Below are 25,696 nucleotides of genomic sequence, written 5' to 3'. Positions count from 1 at the left end.
ACTTCTATGGCCCTACCAATTCGATCTGTTGGAGCAACACCCTACAGTTAAGCCTAGGTTGCCTGGAACGTAGAAATAAACATAACTTTCACACTGGCAGCAATTCTTCGTTTTATACAATGGAAAAACTGTTCTATTTATTTTGTATTTTATGCTTCGGCCGTGGACTTCTAAGGCCCTAACTACTCGATCTGGTGGAGCAACGCCCTAGAGTGAAGCCTAGGTTGCCCGGAACGTAGAAATGACCTTTACTTTCACACTGGTTGCAATTACTCCTGTTATACGATGGAAAAGCTGTTGTATTTATATTGTATTTTATGCTTCTGTCGTTGACTTCTAAGGCCGTAGCTATTAGTTGTGGTGGAGCTACGCCCTAGAATCAAACCTAGGTTACCCGGAACGTAGAACCGACCAGTACCTTCACACTGTTTGCAGTTATTCCTGTTATTCGATGGAAAAACTGTTGCATCTTTATTGTATTTTATGCTTCTGGCGTTGACCTCTAAGGCCGTAGCTATTAGATGTGGTGGAGCAACGCCGTAGAGTGACGCCCAGGTTGCCCGGAACGAAGAAATGTCCATTACTTTCACACTGGTTGCTATTATTCGTTTTATACGATGGAAAAACTGTTATACTTATATTGTATTTTATGCTTCTGGCGTTGACTTCTTAGGCCCTAACTATTCGATCTGGTGGAACAACGCCCTAGACTGAAGCCTAGGTTGCCCGGAACGCAGGACATACCATTACATTCACACTGGCTGCAATTACTCCTGTTATACGATGGAAAAACTGTTGTACTTTTATTGTATTTTATGCTTCTGGCGTTTAATTCTAAGTCCCTAGCTATTCGATCTGGTGGAGCAACACCCTACAGTGAAGCCTAGGTTGCCCGGAACGTATATATGACCATAACCTACACACAGGTTGCAATTATTCGTTTTATACGATGGAAAGACTGTTCGACTTGTTTTGTAGTTTATGTTTCTGGCGCTGACTTCTACGGCCCTAACTCTTCGATCTGTTTTAGCAACGGCCTGGAGTGAAGTCTATGTTGCCCGGAGCGTAGGACATACCTTTACCTTCACACTGGTTGCAATTATTCCTGTTATACGATGGAAAAACTGTTGGATTTATATCGTATTTTATGCTTCAAGCGTAGACTTCTGAGGTCCTAGCTACTCGAGCTGGTGGAGCAACGCCCTAGAGTGAAACCTAGGTTGCCCGGAACGTAGAAATAACCATTACTTTCACACTGGTTGCAATTACTCCTTTTATACAATGGAAAAACTGTTGTATTTTTATTGTATTTTGTGCTTCTGGCGTTTAATTCTAAGTCCCTAGCTATTCGATATGGTGGAGCAATGCCCTAGAGTGATGCCTAGATTGCCCGGATCGTAGAAATGACCATTACTTTCACACTGGTTGCAATTATTCATTTGATACGATGGAAAAGCTGTTGTATTTATATTGTACTTTATGCTTCTGGCGCTGACTTGTAAGGCCGTAGCTATTAGAAGTGGTGGAGCAGCCTCCTGGAGTGACGGCTAGGTTGCCGGGAACGTAGAAATGACCATTACTTTCACAATGTTTGCAATCATTCATTTTATACGATGGAAAAACTGTTGTACTTATATTGTATTTTATCCATCTGGCGTTGAATTCTAAGTCCCTAGCTGTTAGATCTGGTGGGGCAACGCCCTAGAGGGAAACCTCGGTTACCTGGTACGTAGAAATGACCATTACTTTCACACTCTTTGCAATTATCCATTTTATACGATGGAAAAGCTGTTCTATTTATTTTGTATTTTATGCTTCGGGCGTTGACTTCTTAGTCCCTAACTATTTGATCTAGTGGAGCACCGCCCTAGAGTGAAGCCTAGGCTGCCCGGAACGTAGAAATGACCATTAATTTCACACTGGTAGCAATTATTCGTTTTATACGATGGAAAAACTGTTTTATTTATTTTGTATTTTAAGCCACGGGCGTTGAGTTCTAAGGCCCTAACTATTCGATATAGTGGAGCAACGCCCTCGAGTGAAGCCTAGGTTGCCCGGAACGTAGAAATGAACATAAGTTTCATACTGGTTGCAATTATTCGTTTTATACGATGGAAAAACTGTTGTATTTATATTGCATTTTATGCTTCTGGCGTTCACTTCTTAGGCCCTAACTATTCGATCTGGTGGAACAACGCCCTAGGGTGAAGGCTAGGTTGCCCGGAACGTAGAAATGACCAGTACTTTCACACTGCTTGCAGTTATTCCTGTTATTCGATGGAAAAACTGTTGCATCTTTATTGTATTTTATGCTGCTGGCGTTGACTTCTAAGGCCGTAGCTATTAGATGTGGTGGAGTAACGCCGTAGAGTGACGCCCAGATTGCCCGGAACGTAGAAATGACCATAAGTTTCATACTGGTTGCAATTATACGTTTTATACGATGGAAAAGCTGTTGTATTTATATCGTATTTTATGCTTCTGGCGTTGACTTCTTAGGCCCTAACTATTCCGTCTGGTGGAACAACGCCCTAGGGTGAAGCCTAGGTTGCCCGGACCGTAGAAACGACCATTACTTTCACACTGGTTGCAATTATTCCGGTTATACGATGGAAAGACTCTTGTATATTTATTGTATTTTATGCTTGGGCGCTGACTTCTATGGCCCTACCTATTCGATCGGTTGGAGCAACACCCTACAGTGAAGCCTAGGTTGCCCGGAACGTGGACATGACCATAATCTTCTCATAGGTTGCAATTATTCGTTTTATACGATATAAAGACTGTTGTATTTATTTTGTAGTTTATGCTTCTGGCGTTGACTTTTAAGGCCCTAACTCTTCGATCTGGCGGAGCAACGCCTCAGAGTTAAGTCTTGGATGCCCGAAACGCCGAAATGATCATTTCTTTCACACTGGTTGCAGTGATCCATGCTATACAATGGAAAAACTATTGTATTTATATTGTATTTTGTGCTTCTGGCGTTGACTTCTTAGGCCCTAACTATTCAATCTGTTGGAGCAACGCCCTAGGGAGAAGCCTAGGTTGCCCGGACAATAGGAATGACCATAACTTTCATACTGGTTGCAATTATTCGTTTTATACGATGGAAAATCTGTTGTATTTATATTGTATTTTATGCTTCTGGCGTTGACTTCTTAGGCACTGACTATTCGATCTGGTGGAGCAACGCTATAGAGTGAAACGTAGGTTGCCCGGAACGTAGAAATGACCATTACATTCACACTGGTTGCAATTATTCCTGTTATGACCATTACTTTCACATTGTTTGCAATTATTCATTTTATACGATGGAAAAGCTGTTTTATTTATATTGTATTTCATGCTTCTGGCGTTGGCTTCTGAGTCCGTAACAATTAGATGTGGTGGAGCAACGCCCTAGACTGAAGCCTAGGTTGCCCGGAAAGTAGAAATGACCATAACTTTCATACTGGTTGCAATTATTCGTTTTATACGATGGAAAAACTGTTGTATTTATATTGTATTTTATGCTTCTAACGTTGAATTCTAAGGCCGTAGCAACTCGATGTGGTGGAACAACGCCCTAGAGTGAAGCCTAGGTTGCCCGGAACGTAGAAATGGCCATTACTTTCACACTGGTTGCAATTATTCGTTTTATACAATGGAAAATATGTTGTACTTATATCGTACTTTATGCTTCTGGCCTTGACTTCTTAGGCCCTAACTATTCGATCTGGTGGAGCAACGCCATATAGTGAAACGTAGGTTGCCCGGAACGTAGAAATGAACATTACTTTCACACTGGTTGTAATTATTCCTGTTATACGATGGAAAAACAGTTGTATTTTTATTGTATTTTATGCTTCTGGCGTTTAATTCTAAGTCCCTAGCTATTCGATCTGGTGGAGCAACGCCCTAGAGTGAAGCCTAGGTTGGCCGGAACGTAGAAATGGCCATTACTTTCACAATGGTTGCAATTATCCATTTTATACGATGGAAAAGCTGTTGCATCTTTATTGTATTTTATGCTTCTGGCGTTCACTTCTAAGGGCCTAATTCTTCGATCTGGTGGAGCAACGCCTCAGAGTTAAGTCTACGATGCCCGAAACGCCGAAATGATCATTACTTTCACATTGGCTGCAATTATACGTTTTATACGATGGAAAAGCTGTTGTATTTATATTGTATTTTATGCTTCTGGCGATGACTTCTAAGGTCGTCGCTATTAGATGTGGTGGAGCAGCGCCATAGAGTGAAACCTAGGGTGCCCGGAAAGTAGAAATGAACATTATTTTCACACTGGTTGCAATTATTCGTTTTATACGATGGAAAAACTGTTGTATTTATTATGTATTTTATGCTTCTGCCGTTGTATTTTAAGGCCGTAACTATTCGATGTGGTGGAGCAACGCCCTAGAGTGAAGCCTAGGTTGCCCGGAACGTTCAAATGACCATTACTTTCACACTGGTTGCAATTATTCGTTTTATACTATGGAAAAACTTTTGTACTTACATTGTATTTAATTCTTCTGGCGTTGATTTCTAAGTCCCTAGCTATTCGATCTGGTGGAGCAACGCCCTAGAGTTAAAGCTAGGTTACCCGGAACGTAGAAATGACCAGTACTTTCACAATGTTTGCAATTATTCATTTTATGCGATGGAAAAACTGTTGTACTTATATTGTATTTTATGCTTCTGTCGTTGACTTCTAAGGCCGTAGCTATTAGTTGTGGTGGAGCTACGCCCTAGAATCAAACCTAGGTTACCCGGAACGTAGAAACGACCAGTACCTTCACACTGTTTGCAGTTATTCCTGTTATTCGATGGAAAAACTGTTGCATCTTTATTGTATTTTATGCTTCTGGCGTTGACCTCTAAGGCCGTAGCTATTAGATGTGGTGGAGCAACGCCGTAGAGTGACGCCCAGGTTGCCCGGAACGAAGAAATGTCCATTACTTTCACACTGGTTGCTATTATTCGTTTTATACGATGGAAAAACTGTTATACTTATATTGTATTTTATGCTTCTGGCGTTGACTTCTTAGGCCCTAACTATTCGATCTGGTGGAACAACGCCCTAGACTGAAGCCTAGGTTGCCCGGAACGCAGGACATACCATTACATTCACACTGGCTGCAATTACTCCTGTTATACGATGGAAAAACTGTTGTACTTTTATTGTATTTTATGCTTCTGGCGTTTAATTCTAAGTCCCTAGCTATTCGATCTGGTGGAGCAACACCCTACAGTGAAGCCTAGGTTGCCCGGAACGTATATATGACCATAACCTACACACAGGTTGCAATTATTCGTTTTATACGATGGAAAGACTGTTCGACTTGTTTTGTAGTTTATGTTTCTGGCGCTGACTTCTACGGCCCTAACTCTTCGATCTGTTTTAGCAACGGCCTGGAGTGAAGTCTATGTTGCCCGGAGCGTAGGACATACCTTTACCTTCACACTGGTTGCAATTATTCCTGTTATACGATGGAAAAACTGTTGGATTTATATCGTATTTTATGCTTCAAGCGTAGACTTCTGAGGTCCTAGCTACTCGAGCTGGTGGAGCAACGCCCTAGAGTGAAACCTAGGTTGCCCGGAACGTAGAAATAACCATTACTTTCACACTGGTTGCAATTACTCCTTTTATACAATGGAAAAACTGTTGTATTTTTATTGTATTTTGTGCTTCTGGCGTTTAATTCTAAGTCCCTAGCTATTCGATATGGTGGAGCAATGCCCTAGAGTGATGCCTAGATTGCCCGGATCGTAGAAATGACCATTACTTTCACACTGGTTGCAATTATTCATTTGATACGATGGAAAAGCTGTTGTATTTATATTGTACTTTATGCTTCTGGCGCTGACTTGTAAGGCCGTAGCTATTAGAAGTGGTGGAGCAGCCTCCTGGAGTGACGGCTAGGTTGCCGGGAACGTAGAAATGACCATTACTTTCACAATGTTTGCAATCATTCATTTTATACGATGGAAAAACTGTTGTACTTATATTGTATTTTATCCATCTGGCGTTGAATTCTAAGTCCCTAGCTGTTAGATCTGGTGGGGCAACGCCCTAGAGGGAAACCTCGGTTACCTGGTACGTAGAAATGACCATTACTTTCACACTCTTTGCAATTATCCATTTTATACGATGGAAAAGCTGTTCTATTTATTTTGTATTTTATGCTTCGGGCGTTGACTTCTTAGTCCCTAACTATTTGATCTAGTGGAGCACCGCCCTAGAGTGAAGCCTAGGCTGCCCGGAACGTAGAAATGACCATTAATTTCACACTGGTAGCAATTATTCGTTTTATACGATGGAAAAACTGTTTTATTTATTTTGTATTTTAAGCCACGGGCGTTGAGTTCTAAGGCCCTAACTATTCGATATAGTGGAGCAACGCCCTCGAGTGAAGCCTAGGTTGCCCGGAACGTAGAAATGACCATAAGTTTCATACTGGTTGCAATTATTCGTTTTATACGATGGAAAAACTGTTGTATTTATATTGTATTTTATGCTTCTAACGTTGAATTCTAAGGCCGTAGCAACTCGATGTGGTGGAACAACGCCCTAGAGTGAAGCCTAGGTTGCCCGGAACGTAGAAATGGCCATTACTTTCACACTGGTTGCAATTATTCGTTTTATACAATGGAAAATATGTTGTACTTATATCGTACTTTATGCTTCTGGCCTTGACTTCTTAGGCCCTAACTATTCGATCTGGTGGAGCAACGCCATATAGTGAAACGTAGGTTGCCCGGAACGTAGAAATGAACATTACTTTCACACTGGTTGTAATTATTCCTGTTATACGATGGAAAAACAGTTGTATTTTTATTGTATTTTATGCTTCTGGCGTTTAATTCTAAGTCCCTAGCTATTCGATCTGGTGGAGCAACGCCCTAGAGTGAAGCCTAGGTTGGCCGGAACGTAGAAATGGCCATTACTTTCACAATGGTTGCAATTATCCATTTTATACGATGGAAAAGCTGTTGCATCTTTATTGTATTTTATGCTTCTGGCGTTCACTTCTAAGGGCCTAATTCTTCGATCTGGTGGAGCAACGCCTCAGAGTTAAGTCTACGATGCCCGAAACGCCGAAATGATCATTACTTTCACATTGGCTGCAATTATACGTTTTATACGATGGAAAAGCTGTTGTATTTATATTGTATTTTATGCTTCTGGCGATGACTTCTAAGGCCGTCGCTATTAGATGTGGTGGAGCAGCGCCATAGAGTGAAACCTAGGGTGCCCGGAAAGTAGAAATGAACATTATTTTCACACTGGTTGCAATTATTCGTTTTATACGATGGAAAAACTGTTGTATTTATTATGTATTTTATGCTTCTGCCGTTGTATTTTAAGGCCGTAACTATTCGATGTGGTGGAGCAACGCCCTAGAGTGAAGCCTAGGTTGCCCGGAACGTTCAAATGACCATTACTTTCACACTGGTTGCAATTATTCGTTTTATACTATGGAAAAACTTTTGTACTTACATTGTATTTTATTCTTCTGGCGTTGATTTCTAAGTCCCTAGCTATTCGATCTGGTGGAGCAACGCCCTAGAGTTAAAGCTAGGTTACCCGGAACGTAGAAATGACCAGTACTTTCACAATGTTTGCAATTATTCATTTTATGCGATGGAAAAACTGTTGTACTTATATTGTATTTTATTCTTCTGGCGTTGACTTCTTAGGCCCTAACTATTCGATCTGGTGGAACAACGCCCTAGAGTGAAGCCTAGGTTGCCCGGAACGTAGCACTGACCATTACGATCACACTGTTTGCAAATATATATTATATACGATGGAAAAGCTGTTGTATTTATATTGTATTTTATGCTTCTTGGCGATGACTTCTGAGGCCGTAGCTATTAGATGTGGTGGAGCAACGTCATAGAGTGACGCCTAGGTTGCCCGGAACGTAGAAATGACCATCACTTTCACACTGGTTGCAATTATTCCTGTTATACGATGGAAAAGCTGTTGTACTTATATCGTATCTTATGCTTCTGGCGTTGACTTCTTAGGCCCTAACTATTCCACCTGGTGGAACAACGACCTAGGGTGAAGCCTAGGTTGCCCGGAACGTAGAAATGACCATTACTTTCACACTGGTTGCAATTATTCGTTTTATACAATGGAAAAACTGTTGTATTTATTATGTATTTTATGCTTCTGACGTTGTATTTTAAGGCCGTAGCTATTCGATGTGGTTGAGCAACGCCCTAGAGTGACGCCTAGGTTGCCCGGAACCTAGAAATGGCCATTACTTTCACACTGGTTGCAATTATTCGTTTTATACGATGGAAAAGCTGTTGTATTTATATTGTATTTTATGATTCTGGCGTTGACTTCTAAGGCCGTAGCTATTAGATGTGGTGGAGCGACGCCCTGGTGTGACGCCTAGGTTGCCCGCAACGTAGAAGTGACGATTACTTTCACAATGTTTGCAATTATTCATTTTATACGATGGAAAAACTGTTGTACTTATATTGTACTTTATTCTTCTGGCGTTGACTTCTTAGACCCTAACTATTCGATCTGGTGGAAGAACGCCCTAGAGTGAAGCCTAGGTTGCCCGGAAAGTAGCAATCACCATTACGATCACACTGTTTGCAAATATACATTATATACGATGGAAATGCTGTTGTATTTATATTGTATTTTATGCTTCTGGCGTTTACTTCTTAGGCCCTAATTATTCGATCTGGTGGAGCACCGCCATAGAGTGAAGCCTAGGTTGCCCTGAACGTAGCACGTACCATTACCTTCAAACTGGCTGGAATTATTCCTGTTATACGATGTAAAAGCTGTTCAATTTATTTTGTATTTTATGCTTCGGGCGTCGACTTCTAAGGCCCTAACTATTCGGGCTGGTGGAGCAACATCCTAGAGTGAAGCCTAGGTTGCCCGAAACGTAGAAATGACCATTAGCTTCACACTGGTTGCAATTATTCCTGTTATACCATGGAAAAACTCTTGTATATTTATTGTATTTTATGCTCCGGGCGTTGACTTCTATGGCCCTACCAATTCGATCTGTTGGAGCAACACCCTACAGTTAAGCCTAGGTTGCCTGGAACGTAGAAATAAACATAACTTTCACACTGGCAGCAATTCTTCGTTTTATACAATGGAAAAACTGTTCTATTTATTTTGTATTTTATGCTTCGGCCGTGGACTTCTAAGGCCCTAACTACTCGATCTGGTGGAGCAACGCCCTAGAGTGAAGCCTAGGTTGCCCGGAACGTAGAAATGACCTTTACTTTCACACTGGTTGCAATTACTCCTGTTATACGATGGAAAAGCTGTTGTATTTATATTGTATTTTATGCTTCTGTCGTTGACTTCTAAGGCCGTAGCTATTAGTTGTGGTGGAGCTACGCCCTAGAATCAAACCTAGGTTACCCGGAACGTAGAAACGACCAGTACCTTCACACTGTTTGCAGTTATTCCTGTTATTCGATGGAAAAACTGTTGCATCTTTATTGTATTTTATGCTTCTGGCGTTGACCTCTAAGGCCGTAGCTATTAGATGTGGTGGAGCAACGCCGTAGAGTGACGCCCAGGTTGCCCGGAACGAAGAAATGTCCATTACTTTCACACTGGTTGCTATTATTCGTTTTATACGATGGAAAAACTGTTATACTTATATTGTATTTTATGCTTCTGGCGTTGACTTCTTAGGCCCTAACTATTCGATCTGGTGGAACAACGCCCTAGACTGAAGCCTAGGTTGCCCGGAACGCAGGACATACCATTACATTCACACTGGCTGCAATTACTCCTGTTATACGATGGAAAAACTGTTGTACTTTTATTGTATTTTATGCTTCTGGCGTTTAATTCTAAGTCCCTAGCTATTCGATCTGGTGGAGCAACACCCTACAGTGAAGCCTAGGTTGCCCGGAACGTATATATGACCATAACCTACACACAGGTTGCAATTATTCGTTTTATACGATGGAAAGACTGTTCGACTTGTTTTGTAGTTTATGTTTCTGGCGCTGACTTCTACGGCCCTAACTCTTCGATCTGTTTTAGCAACGGCCTGGAGTGAAGTCTATGTTGCCCGGAGCGTAGGACATACCTTTACCTTCACACTGGTTGCAATTATTCCTGTTATACGATGGAAAAACTGTTGGATTTATATCGTATTTTATGCTTCAAGCGTAGACTTCTGAGGTCCTAGCTACTCGAGCTGGTGGAGCAACGCCCTAGAGTGAAACCTAGGTTGCCCGGAACGTAGAAATAACCATTACTTTCACACTGGTTGCAATTACTCCTTTTATACAATGGAAAAACTGTTGTATTTTTATTGTATTTTGTGCTTCTGGCGTTTAATTCTAAGTCCCTAGCTATTCGATATGGTGGAGCAATGCCCTAGAGTGATGCCTAGATTGCCCGGATCGTAGAAATGACCATTACTTTCACACTGGTTGCAATTATTCATTTGATACGATGGAAAAGCTGTTGTATTTATATTGTACTTTATGCTTCTGGCGCTGACTTGTAAGGCCGTAGCTATTAGAAGTGGTGGAGCAGCCTCCTGGAGTGACGGCTAGGTTGCCGGGAACGTAGAAATGACCATTACTTTCACAATGTTTGCAATCATTCATTTTATACGATGGAAAAACTGTTGTACTTATATTGTATTTTATCCATCTGGCGTTGAATTCTAAGTCCCTAGCTGTTAGATCTGGTGGGGCAACGCCCTAGAGGGAAACCTCGGTTACCTGGTACGTAGAAATGACCATTACTTTCACACTCTTTGCAATTATCCATTTTATACGATGGAAAAGCTGTTCTATTTATTTTGTATTTTATGCTTCGGGCGTTGACTTCTTAGTCCCTAACTATTTGATCTAGTGGAGCACCGCCCTAGAGTGAAGCCTAGGCTGCCCGGAACGTAGAAATGACCATTAATTTCACACTGGTAGCAATTATTCGTTTTATACGATGGAAAAACTGTTTTATTTATTTTGTATTTTAAGCCACGGGCGTTGAGTTCTAAGGCCCTAACTATTCGATATAGTGGAGCAACGCCCTCGAGTGAAGCCTAGGTTGCCCGGAACGTAGAAATGACCATAAGTTTCATACTGGTTGCAATTATTCGTTTTATACGATGGAAAAACTGTTGTATTTATATTGCATTTTATGCTTCTGGCGTTCACTTCTTAGGCCCTAACTATTCGATCTGGTGGAACAACGCCCTAGGGTGAAGGCTAGGTTGCCCGGAACGTAGAAATGACCAGTACTTTCACACTGCTTGCAGTTATTCCTGTTATTCGATGGAAAAACTGTTGCATCTTTATTGTATTTTATGCTGCTGGCGTTGACTTCTAAGGCCGTAGCTATTAGATGTGGTGGAGTAACGCCGTAGAGTGACGCCCAGATTGCCCGGAACGTAGAAATGACCATAAGTTTCATACTGGTTGCAATTATACGTTTTATACGATGGAAAAGCTGTTGTATTTATATCGTATTTTATGCTTCTGGCGTTGACTTCTTAGGCCCTAACTATTCCGTCTGGTGGAACAACGCCCTAGGGTGAAGCCTAGGTTGCCCGGACCGTAGAAACGACCATTACTTTCACACTGGTTGCAATTATTCCGGTTATACGATGGAAAGACTCTTGTATATTTATTGTATTTTATGCTTGGGCGCTGACTTCTATGGCCCTACCTATTCGATCGGTTGGAGCAACACCCTACAGTGAAGCCTAGGTTGCCCGGAACGTGGACATGACCATAATCTTCTCATAGGTTGCAATTATTCGTTTTATACGATATAAAGACTGTTGTATTTATTTTGTAGTTTATGCTTCTGGCGTTGACTTTTAAGGCCCTAACTCTTCGATCTGGCGGAGCAACGCCTCAGAGTTAAGTCTTGGATGCCCGAAACGCCGAAATGATCATTTCTTTCACACTGGTTGCAGTGATCCATGCTATACAATGGAAAAACTATTGTATTTATATTGTATTTTGTGCTTCTGGCGTTGACTTCTTAGGCCCTAACTATTCAATCTGTTGGAGCAACGCCCTAGGGAGAAGCCTAGGTTGCCCGGACAATAGGAATGACCATAACTTTCATACTGGTTGCAATTATTCGTTTTATACGATGGAAAATCTGTTGTATTTATATTGTATTTTATGCTTCTGGCGTTGACTTCTTAGGCACTGACTATTCGATCTGGTGGAGCAACGCTATAGAGTGAAACGTAGGTTGCCCGGAACGTAGAAATGACCATTACATTCACACTGGTTGCAATTATTCCTGTTATGACCATTACTTTCACATTGTTTGCAATTATTCATTTTATACGATGGAAAAGCTGTTTTATTTATATTGTATTTCATGCTTCTGGCGTTGGCTTCTGAGTCCGTAACAATTAGATGTGGTGGAGCAACGCCCTAGACTGAAGCCTAGGTTGCCCGGAAAGTAGAAATGACCATAACTTTCATACTGGTTGCAATTATTCGTTTTATACGATGGAAAAACTGTTGTATTTATATTGTATTTTATGCTTCTAACGTTGAATTCTAAGGCCGTAGCAACTCGATGTGGTGGAACAACGCCCTAGAGTGAAGCCTAGGTTGCCCGGAACGTAGAAATGGCCATTACTTTCACACTGGTTGCAATTATTCGTTTTATACAATGGAAAATATGTTGTACTTATATCGTACTTTATGCTTCTGGCCTTGACTTCTTAGGCCCTAACAATTCGATCTGGTGGAGCAACGCCATATAGTGAAACGTAGGTTGCCCGGAACGTAGAAATGAACATTACTTTCACACTGGTTGTAATTATTCCTGTTATACGATGGAAAAACAGTTGTATTTTTATTGTATTTTATGCTTCTGGCGTTTAATTCTAAGTCCCTAGCTATTCGATCTGGTGGAGCAACGCCCTAGAGTGAAGCCTAGGTTGGCCGGAACGTAGAAATGGCCATTACTTTCACAATGGTTGCAATTATCCATTTTATACGATGGAAAAGCTGTTGCATCTTTATTGTATTTTATGCTTCTGGCGTTCACTTCTAAGGGCCTAATTCTTCGATCTGGTGGAGCAACGCCTCAGAGTTAAGTCTACGATGCCCGAAACGCCGAAATGATCATTACTTTCACATTGGCTGCAATTATACGTTTTATACGATGGAAAAGCTGTTGTATTTATATTGTATTTTATGCTTCTGGCGATGACTTCTAAGGCCGTCGCTATTAGATGTGGTGGAGCAGCGCCATAGAGTGAAACCTAGGGTGCCCGGAAAGTAGAAATGAACATTATTTTCACACTGGTTGCAATTATTCGTTTTATACGATGGAAAAACTGTTGTATTTATTATGTATTTTATGCTTCTGCCGTTGTATTTTAAGGCCGTAACTATTCGATGTGGTGGAGCAACGCCCTAGAGTGAAGCCTAGGTTGCCCGGAACGTTCAAATGACCATTACTTTCACACTGGTTGCAATTATTCGTTTTATACTATGGAAAAACTTTTGTACTTACATTGTATTTTATTCTTCTGGCGTTGATTTCTAAGTCCCTAGCTATTCGATCTGGTGGAGCAACGCCCTAGAGTTAAAGCTAGGTTACCCGGAACGTAGAAATGACCAGTACTTTCACAATGTTTGCAATTATTCATTTTATGCGATGGAAAAACTGTTGTACTTATATTGTATTTTATGCTTCTGTCGTTGACTTCTAAGGCCGTAGCTATTAGTTGTGGTGGAGCTACGCCCTAGAATCAAACCTAGGTTACCCGGAACGTAGAAACGACCAGTACCTTCACACTGTTTGCAGTTATTCCTGTTATTCGATGGAAAAACTGTTGCATCTTTATTGTATTTTATGCTTCTGGCGTTGACCTCTAAGGCCGTAGCTATTAGATGTGGTGGAGCAACGCCGTAGAGTGACGCCCAGGTTGCCCGGAACGAAGAAATGTCCATTACTTTCACACTGGTTGCTATTATTCGTTTTATACGATGGAAAAACTGTTATACTTATATTGTATTTTATGCTTCTGGCGTTGACTTCTTAGGCCCTAACTATTCGATCTGGTGGAACAACGCCCTAGACTGAAGCCTAGGTTGCCCGGAACGCAGGACATACCATTACATTCACACTGGCTGCAATTACTCCTGTTATACGATGGAAAAACTGTTGTACTTTTATTGTATTTTATGCTTCTGGCGTTTAATTCTAAGTCCCTAGCTATTCGATCTGGTGGAGCAACACCCTACAGTGAAGCCTAGGTTGCCCGGAACGTATATATGACCATAACCTACACACAGGTTGCAATTATTCGTTTTATACGATGGAAAGACTGTTCGACTTGTTTTGTAGTTTATGTTTCTGGCGCTGACTTCTACGGCCCTAACTCTTCGATCTGTTTTAGCAACGGCCTGGAGTGAAGTCTATGTTGCCCGGAGCGTAGGACATACCTTTACCTTCACACTGGTTGCAATTATTCCTGTTATACGATGGAAAAACTGTTGGATTTATATCGTATTTTATGCATCAAGCGTAGACTTCTGAGGTCCTAGCTACTCGAGCTGGTGGAGCAACGCCCTAGAGTGAAACCTAGGTTGCCCGGAACGTAGAAATAACCATTACTTTCACACTGGTTGCAATTACTCCTTTTATACAATGGAAAAACTGTTGTATTTTTATTGTATTTTGTGCTTCTGGCGTTTAATTCAAAGTCCCTAGCTATTCGATATGGTGGAGCAATGCCCTAGAGTGATGCCTAGATTGCCCGGATCGTAGAAATGACCATTACTTTCACACTGGTTGCAATTATTCATTTGATACGATGGAAAAGCTGTTGTATTTATATTGTACTTTATGCTTCTGGCGCTGACTTGTAAGGCCGTAGCTATTAGAAGTGGTGGAGCAGCCTCCTGGAGTGACGGCTAGGTTGCCGGGAACGTAGAAATGACCATTACTTTCACAATGTTTGCAATCATTCATTTTATACGATGGAAAAACTGTTGTACTTATATTGTATTTTATCCATCTGGCGTTGAATTCTAAGTCCCTAGCTGTTAGATCTGGTGGGGCAACGCCCTAGAGGGAAACCTCGGTTACCTGGTACGTAGAAATGACCATTACTTTCACACTCTTTGCAATTATCCATTTTATACGATGGAAAAGCTGTTCTATTTATTTTGTATTTTATGCTTCGGGCGTTGACTTCTTAGTCCCTAACTATTTGATCTAGTGGAGCACCGCCCTAGAGTGAAGCCTAGGCTGCCCGGAACGTAGAAATGACCATTAATTTCACACTGGTAGCAATTATTCGTTTTATACAATGGAAAATATGTTGTACTTATATCGTACTTTATGCTTCTGGCCTTGACTTCTTAGGCCCTAACTATTCGATCTGGTGGAGCAACGCCATATAGTGAAACGTAGGTTGCCCGGAACGTAGAAATGAACATTACTTTCACACTGGTTGTAATTATTCCTGTTATACGATGGAAAAACAGTTGTATTTTTATTGTATTTTATGCTTCTGGCGTTTAATTCTAAGTCCCTAGCTATTCGATCTGGTGGAGCAACGCCCTAGAGTGAAGCCTAGGTTGGCCGGAACGTAGAAATGGCCATTACTTTCACAATGGTTGCAATTATCCATTTTATACGATGGAAAAGCTGTTGCATCTTTATTGTATTTTATGCTTCTGGCGTTCACTTCTAAGGGCCTAATTCTTCGATCTGGTGGAGCAACGCCTCAGAGTTAAGTCTACGATGCCCGAAACGCCGAAATGATCATTACTTTCACATTGGCTGCAATTATACGTTTTATACGATGGAAAAGCTGTTGTATTTATATTGTGTTTTATGCTTCTGGCGATGACTTCTAAGGCCGTCGCTATTAGATGTGGTGGAGCAGCGCCATAGAGTGAAACCTAGGGTGCCCGGAAAGTAGAAATGAACATTATTTTCACACTGGTTGCAATTATTCGTTTTATACGATGGAAAAACTGTTGTATTTATTATGTATTTTATGCTTCTGCCGTTGTATTTTAAGGCCGTAACTATTCGATGTGGTGGAGCAACGCCCTAGAGTGAAGCCTAGGTTGCCCGGAACGTTCAAATGACCATTACTTTCACACTGGTTGCAATTATTCGTTTTATACTATGGAAAAACTTTTGTACTTACATTGTATTTTATTCTTCTGGCGTTGATTTCTAAGTCCCTAGCTATTCGATCTGGTGGAGCAACGCCCTAGAGTTAAAGCTAGGTTACCCGGAACGTAGAAATGACCAGTACTTTCACAATGTTTGCAATTATTCATTTTATGCGATGGAAAAACTGTTGTACATATATTGTATTTTATTCTTCTGGCGTTGACTTCTTAGGCCCTAACTATTCGATCTGGTGGAACAACGCCCTAGAGTGAAGCCTAGGTTGCCCGGAACGTAGCACTGACCATTACGATCACACTGTTTGCAAATATATATTATATACGATGGAAAAGCTGTTGTATTTATATTGTATTTTATGCTTCTTGGCGATGACTTCTGAGGCCGTAGCTATTAGATGTGGTGGAGCAACGTCATAGAGTGACGCCTAGGTTGCCCGGAACGTAGAAATGACCATCACTTTCACACTGGTTGCAATTATTCCTGTTATACGATGGAAAAGCTGTTGTACTTATATCGTATCTTATGCTTCTGGCGTTGACTTCTTAGGCCCTAACTATTCCACCTGGTGGAACAACGACCTAGGGTGAAGCCTAGGTTGCCCGGAACGTAGAAATGACCATTACTTTCACACTGGTTGCAATTATTCGTTTTATACAATGGAAAAACTGTTGTATTTATTATGTATTTTATGCTTCTGACGTTGTATTTTAAGGCCGTAGCTATTCGATGTGGTTGAGCAACGCCCTAGAGTGACGCCTAGGTTGCCCGGAACCTAGAAATGGCCATTACTTTCACACTGGTTGCAATTATTCGTTTTATACGATGGAAAAGCTGTTGTATTTATATTGTATTTTATGATTCTGGCGTTGACTTCTAAGGCCGTAGCTATTAGATGTGGTGGAGCGACGCCCTGGTGTGACGCCTAGGTTGCCCGCAACGTAGAAGTGACGATTACTTTCACAATGTTTGCAATTATTCATTTTATACGATGGAAAAACTGTTGTACTTATATTGTACTTTATTCTTCTGGCGTTGACTTCTTAGACCCTAACTATTCGATCTGGTGGAAGAACGCCCTAGAGTGAAGCCTAGGTTGCCCGGAAAGTAGCAATCACCATTACGATCACACTGTTTGCAAATATACATTATATACGATGGAAAAACTGTTGGATTTATATTGTATTTTATGCTTCAAGCGTAGACTTCTGAGGTCCTAGCTACTCGAGCTGGTGGAGCAACGCCCTAGAGTGAAACCTAGGTTGCCCGGAACGTAGAAATAACCATTACTTTCACACTGGTTGCAATTACTCCTTTTATACAATGGAAAAACTGTTGTATTTTTATTGTATTTTGTGCTTCTGGCGTTTAATTCTAAGTCCCTAGCTATTCGATATGGTGGAGCAATGCCCTAGAGTGATGCCTAGATTGCCCGGATCGTAGAAATGACCATTACTTTCACACTGGTTGCAATTATTCATTTGATACGATGGAAAAGCTGTTGTATTTATATTGTACTTTATGCTTCTGGCGCTGACTTGTAAGGCCGTAGCTATTAGAAGTGGTGGAGCAGCCTCCTGGAGTGACGGCTAGGTTGCCGGGAACGTAGAAATGACCATTACTTTCACAATGTTTGCAATCATTCATTTTATACGATGGAAAAACTGTTGTACTTATATTGTATTTTATCCATCTGGCGTTGAATTCTAAGTCCCTAGCTGTTAGATCTGGTGGGGCAACGCCCTAGAGGGAACCCTCGGTTACCTGGTACGTAGAAATGACCATTACTTTCACACTCTTTGCAATTATCCATTTTATACGATGGAAAAGCTGTTCTATTTATTTTGTATTTTATGCTTCGGGCGTTGACTTCTTAGTCCCTAACTATTTGATCTAGTGGAGCACCGCCCTAGAGTGAAGCCTAGGCTGCCCGGAACGTAGAAATGACCATTAATTTCACACTGGTAGCAATTATTCGTTTTATACGATGGAAAAACTGTTTTATTTATTTTGTATTTTAAGCCACGGACGTTGAGTTCTAAGGCCCTAACTATTCGATATAGTGGAGCAACGCCCTCGAGTGAAGCCTAGGTTGCCCGGAACGTAGAAATGACCATAAGTTTCATACTGGTTGCAATTATTCGTTTTATACGATGGAAAAACTGTTGTATTTATATTGCATTTTATGCTTCTGGCGTTCACTTCTTAGGCCCTAACTATTCGATCTGGTGGAACAACGCCCTAGGGTGAAGGCTAGGTTGCCCGGAACGTAGAAATGACCAGTACTTTCACACTGCTTGCAGTTATTCCTGTTATTCGATGGAAAAACTGTTGCATCTTTATTGTATTTTATGCTTCTGGCGTTGACTTCTAAGGCCGTAGCTATTAGATGTGGTGGAGCAGCGCCATAGAGTGAAACCTAGGGTGCCCGGAACGTAGAAATGTCCATTACTTTCACACTGGTTGCTATTATTCGTTTTATACGATGGAAAAACTGTTATACTTATATTGTATTTTATGCTTCTGGCGTTGACTTCTTAGGCGCTAACAATTCGATCTGGTGGAAAAACGCCCTAGAGTGAAGCCTAGGTTGCCCGGAACGTAGGACATACCATTACATTCACACTGGCTGCAATTACTCCTGTTATACGATGGAAAAACTGTTGTACTTTTATCGTATTTTATGCTTCTGGAGTTTAATTCTAAGTCCCTAGCTATTCGATCTGGTGGAGCAACACCCTACAGTGAAGCCTAGGTTGCCCGGAACGTATATATGACCATAACCTACACACAGGTTGCAATTATTCGTTTTATACGATGGAAAGACTGTTCCATTTATTTTGTAGTTTATGCTTCTGGCGCTGCCTTCTACGACCCCAGCTCTTCGATTTGGTGTAGCAACGCATCAGAGTTAAGTCCAGGATGCCCGAAACGTCGAAATGATCATTACTTTCATACTGGTTGCAATTTGTCATGCTATACGATGGAAAAACTGTTGCATTTTTATTGTATTTTCTGCATCTGGCTTTGACTTCTAAGGTCGTAGCTATTCGATCTGGTGGAGCAATGCCTCAGAGTTAAGTCTAGGATGCCCGGAACGGAGAAATGACCATAACTTTCATACTGGTGGCAATTATTCGTTCTATATGATGGAAAAACTGTTGTATTTATATTGTATTTTATGCTTCTGGCGTTGCCTTCTTAGGCCCTAACTATTCGATCTGGTAGAACAACGCCCTAGAGTGAAGCCTCGGTTACCCGGAACGTAGAAATGACCAGTACTTTCACACTGTTTGCAGTGACTCCTGTTATACGATGGAAAAACTGTTGCATCTTTATTGAATTTTATGCTTCTGGCGTTGACTTCTAAGGCCCTAACTATGCTATCTGGTGTATCAACGCCCTAGAGTGAAGAATAGGTTGCCCGGAACGTAGAAATGACCATCACTTCCATACTGGTAGCAATCATTCGTTTTATACGATGGAAAAACTGTTTTATTTATATTGTATTTTATGCTTCTGGCGTTGACTTCTAAGGCACAAACTATTCGATCTGGTCGTGCAATGCCCTAGAGTGAAGCCGAGGTTGCCCGGAACGTAGAAATGACAATCACATTCAAACTGGTTGCAATTATTCCGGTTATATGATGGAAGAACTGTTGTATTTTTATTGCATTTTATGCTTCGGGCATTGACTTCTAAGGCCCTAACTATTCAATCTGTTGGAGCAACGCCCTAGGGTGTAGCCTAGCTTGCCCGGAATATAGAAATGACTACAACTTTCATACTGGTTGCAATTACTCGTTTTATATGATGGAAAAACTGTTGTATTTATATTGTATTTTATGCTTCTGGCGTTCACTTCTTAGGCCCTAACTATTCGATCTGGTGGAACAACGCCCTAGAGTGAAGCCTAGGTTGCCCGGAACGTAGCACTGACCATTACGATCACACTGTTTGCAAATATATATTATATAAGATGGAAAAACTGTTGTATTTTTATTGCATTTTATGCTTCCGGCGTTGACTTCTAAGGCCCTAACTATTCAATCTGTTGGAGCAACGCCCAAGGGTGAAGCCTAGGTTGCCCGGAGAGAAGAAATGACGTTAACTTTCATACTGGTTGCAATTATTCGTTTTATATGATGGAAAAACTGTTGTATTTATATTGTATTTTATGCTTCTGGCGTACACTTCCTGGGCCCTAACTATTCGATCTGGTGGAACAACGCCCTAGGGTGAAGCCTAGGTTGCCCGGAACGTAGAAATGACCATAACTTTCACACTGGTTGCAATTATTTGTTTTATACGATGGAAAAGCTGTTGTATTTATATCGCATTTTATGCTTCTGGCGTTGACTTCTTAGGCCCTAACAATTCGATCTGGTGGAACAACGCCCTAGAGTGAAGCCTAGATTGCCTGGAACGTACAAATGACCATCACTTTCACACGGGTTGCAATTATTCCTGTTATAGGATGGAAAGACTGTTGTCTTTTTATTGTATTTTATGCTTCAGGCGTAGGCTTCTAAGGCCGTAGCTATTCGATATGGTGGAGCACCGCCCTAGAATGAAACCTAGGTTACCCGGAACGTAGAAATGACCAGTACTTTCACACCGCTTGCAGTTATTCCTCTTATTCGATGGAAAATCTGTTGTATTTATGTTGCATTTTATGCTTCTGGCGTTGACATCTAAGGCCCTAACTGTTTGATCTGGTGGAGCAACGACCTAGGGTGAAGCCTAGGTTGTCCGGAACGTAGAAATGACCATAACTTTTACACAGGTAGCAATTATTCGTTTTATACAACGGAAAAACTGTTCTATTTATTTTGCATTTTATGCTTCTGGCGTTGACTTCTAAGGCCCTAACTGATTTATCTGGAGGAGCAACGCCCTAGTGTGAAGCCTAGATTGCCCGGAACGTTGAAATGACCATAACTTTCACACTCGCTGCTAATATTCGTTTTATACGATGAAAAAACTGTTATATTTATATTGTATTTTATACTTATGGCGTTGAATTCTAAGTCCCTAGCTATTTGATCTGGTGGAGCAACGCCCTAGAGTGAAAGCTAGGTTACCCGCAACATAGAAATGACAAGTACTTTCACACTGTTTGCAGTTATTCCTGTTATACGATGGAAAAACTGTTGTATCTTTATTGTATTTTATGCTTCTGGCGTTGACTTCTAAGGCCCTAACTATTCGATCAGGTGGAGCAACGCCCTAGAGTGAAACCTAGGTTGCTCGAAATGTAGAAATGACCATAACTTTCACACTGTCTGCAATTATTCATTCTATACGATGGAAAAACTGTTGTACTGAATATTGTATTTTATTCTTATGGCGTTGAATTCTAAGTCCCTCGCTATTCGATATGGTGGAGCAACGCCCTAGAGTGAAACCTAGGTTACCCGGAACGCAGAAATGACCAGTACTTTCATACTGTTTGCAGTTATTCCTGTTATACGATGGAAAAACTTTTGCATCTATATTGTATTTTACGCTTCCGGCGTTGACTTCTAAGGCCCTAGCTATTCGATTTGGTGGAGCAACGCCCTAGAGTGGGGCCTAGGTTGCCCGGTACGTAGAAATGACCAGTACTTTCATACTGTTTGCAGTTATTCCTGTTATACGATGGAAAAACTTTTGCATCTATATTGTATTTTATGCTTCCGGCGTTGACTTCTAAGGCCCTAGCTATTCGATTTGGTGGAGCAACGCCCTAGAGTGGGGCCTAGGTTGCCCGGTACGTAGAAATGTCCATTACTTTCACACTGTTTGCAATTATTCCTGTTATACGATGGAAAAGCTGTTGTATTTATATTGTATTTTATGCTTCTGTCGTGGACTTCTATGGCCGTAGCTATTAGTTGTGGTGGAGCTACGCCCTAGAATCAAACCTAGGTTACCCGGAACGTAGAAATGACCAGTACTTTCACACTGCTTGCAGTTATTCCTGTTATTCGATGGAAAAACTGTTGCATCTTTATTGTATTTTATGCTTCTGGCGTTGACTTCTAAGGCCGTAGCTATTAGATGTGGTGGAGTAACGCCGTAGAGTGACGCCCAGATTGCCCGGAACGTAGAAATGTCCATTACTTTCACACTGGTTGCTATTATTCGTTTTATACGATGGAAAAACTGTTATACTTATATTGTATTTTATGCTTCTGGCGTTGACTTCTTAGGCGCTAACTATTCGATCTGGTGGAAAAACGCCCTAGAGTGAAGCCTAGGTTGCCCGGAACGTAGGACATACCATTACATTCACACTGGCTGCAATTACTCCTGTTATACGATGGAAAAACTGTTGTACTTTTATTGTATTTTATGCTTCTGGCGTTTAATTCTAAGTCCCCAGCTATTGGATCTGGTGGAGCAACACCCTACAGTGAAGCCTAGGTTGCCCGGAACGTATATATGACCATAACCTACACACAGGTTGCAATTATTCGTTTTATACGATGGAAAGACTGTTCCATTTATTTTGTAGTTTATGCTTCTGGCGCTGACTGCTACGACCCCAGCTCTTCGATTTGGTGTAGCAACGCATCAGAGTTAAGTCCAGGATGCCCGAAACGTCGAAATGATCATTACTTTCATACTGGTTGCAATTTGTCATGCTATACGATGGAAAAACTGTTGCATTTTTATTGTATTTTCTGCTTCTGGCTTTGACTTCTAAGGTCGTAGCTATTCGATCTGGTGGAGCAATGCCTCAGAGTTAAGTCTAGGATGCCCGGAACGGAGAAATGACCATAACTTTCACACTGGTAGCATTTATTCGTTTTATACAATGGAAAGACTGTTCTATTTATTTTGTGCTTTATGCTTCGGGCGTTATCTTCTAAGGCCCTAACTGTTCGAACTGGCGGTGCAACGTCCTAGACTGAAGTCTAGGTTGCCCGGAACGTAGAAATGACCATAAGTTTCATACTGGCAGCAATTATTCGTTTTATACGATGGAAAAACTGTTATATTTATATTGTATTTTATGCTTCTGGCGTTGACTTCTTAGGCCATAACTATTCGATCTGGTGGAACAGCGCCCTACAGTGAAGCCTAGGTTACCCGGAACGTAGAAATGACCATAACTTTCACACTGGTTGCTATTATTCGTTTTATACAATGGAAAAACTGTTCCATTTATTTTGTATTTTATGCTTCGGGCGATGTCTCCTAAGGCCTTAACTATTCGATCTGGTTTAGCAACGCCCTAGAGTGAGGCCTAGGTTTCCCGGAACGTAGGACATACCAATACCTTCACACTGGTTGCAATTATTCCTGTTATACGATGGAAGAACTGTTGCATCTTTATTGTATTTTATGCTTCTGGCGTTGACTTCTAAGGCCCTAACTATTCGATCTGGTGGAGCAACGCCCTAGAGTGAAGCCTACGTTTCCCGGAACGTAGAAATGAGCATCACTTTCTAACTGGTTGCAATTATTCCGGTTATATGATGGAAGAACTGTTGTATTTTTATTGCATTTTATGCTTCGGGCATTGACTTCTAAGGCCCTAACTATTCAACGTGTTGGAGCAACGCCCTAGGGTGTAGCCTAGCTTGCCCGGAAAGTAGAAATGACTACAACTTTCATACTGGTTGCAATTACTCGCTTTATATGATGGAAAAACTGTTCTATTTATTTTGTATTTTCTGCTTCGGGCGTTGACATCTAAGGCCCTAACTGTTTGATCTGGTGGAGCAACGCGCTAGAGTAAAGCCTAGGTTGCCCGGAACGTAGAAATGACCATAACATTCACACTGGTTGCTATTATTCGTTCTATACGATGGAAAAACTGTTATATTTATATTGTATCTTATGCTTCTGGCGTTGACTTCTTAGGCCCTAACAATTCGATCTGGTGGAACAACGCCCTAGAGTGAAGCCTAGATTGCCTGGAACGTACAAATGACCATCACTTTCACACGGGTTGCAATTATTCCTGTTATATGATGGAAGAACTGTTGTATTTTTATTGCATTTTATGCTTCGGGCATTGACTTCTAAGGCCCTAACTATTCAATCTGTTGGAGCAACGCCCTAGGGTGTAGCCTAGCTTGCCCGGAAAGTAGAAATGACTACAACCTTCATACTGGCTGCAATTATTCATTTTATACGATGGAAAAACTGTTGTACTGAATATTGTATTTTATTCTTATGGCGTTGAATTCTAAGTCCCTAGCTATTCGATATGGTGGAGCAACGCCCTAGAGTGAAACCTAGGTTACCCGGAACGCAGAAATGACCAGTACTTTCATACTGTTTGCAGTTATTCCTGTTATACGATGCAAAAACTTTTGCATCTATATTGTATTTTACGCTTCCGGCGTTGACTTCTAAGGCCCTAGCTATTCGCTTTGGTGGAGCAACGCCCTAGAGTGGGGCCTAGGTTGCACGGTACGTAGAAATGACCAGTACTTTCATACTGTTTGCAGTTATTCCTGTTATACGATGGAAAAACTTTTGCATCTATATTGTATTTTATGCTTCCGGCGTTGACTTCTAAGGCCCTAGCTATTCGATTTGGTGGAGCAACGCCCTAGAGTGGGGCCTAGGTTGCCCGGTACGTAGAAATGTCCATTACTTTCACACTGTTTTCAAATATACATTATATACGATGGAAAATCTGTTGTATTTATGTTGCATTTTATGCTTCTGGCGTTGACATCTAAGGCCCTAACTGTTTGATCTGGTGGAGCAACGCCCTAGAGTGAAGCCTAGGTTGCCCGGAACGTAGAAATGATCATAACTTTCACACATGTTGCTATTATTCGTTTTATACGATGGAAAAACTGTTATACTTATATTTTATTTTATGCTTCTGGCGTTGACTTCTTAGGCCCTAACTATTCGATCTGGTGGAACAACACCCTAGAGTGAAGCCTAGGTTGCCTGGAACGTAGAAATGACCAGCACTTTCACACGGGTTGCCATTATTCCTGTTATAGGATGGAAAGACGGTTGTATTTTTATTGTATTTTATACTTCAGGCGTCGACTTCTGAGGCTGTAGCTATTCGATGTGGTGGAAGAACGCCATAGAGTGAAGCCTAGGTTGCCCGGAACGTAGAAATGACCATAAGTTTCATACTGGTTGCAATTATTCGTTTTATACGATGGAAAAACTGTTGTATTTATATTGCGTTTTATGCTTCTGGCGTTCACTTCTTAGGCCCTAACTATTCGATCTGGTGGAACAACGCCCTAGGGTGAAGCCTAGGTTGCCCGGAACGTAGAAATGACCATAACTTTTACACTGGTAGCAATTATTCGTTTTATACGATGGAAGAGCTGTTGTATTTATATTGCATTTTATGCCTCTGGCGTTGACTTCTAAGGCCGTAGCTATTAGATGTGGTGGAGCAACGCCCTAGAGTGACGCCTAGGGTAATCGGAACGTAGAAGTGACCATAACTTCCACACTGGTTGCAATTATTCATTTAATATGATGGAAAAGCTGTTGTATTTATATCGTATTTTATGCTTCGGGCGTTGACTTCTTAGGCCCTAACATTTCGATGTGGTGGAGCAACGCCCTACAGTGAAG

The sequence above is a fragment of the Calliopsis andreniformis genome, unplaced genomic scaffold, assembly GCF_051401765.1.
Source record: "Calliopsis andreniformis isolate RMS-2024a unplaced genomic scaffold, iyCalAndr_principal scaffold0007, whole genome shotgun sequence".
Lineage (NCBI taxonomy): Eukaryota > Metazoa > Arthropoda > Insecta > Hymenoptera > Andrenidae > Calliopsis > Calliopsis andreniformis.
This window is presented reverse-complemented; position numbering follows the sequence as displayed.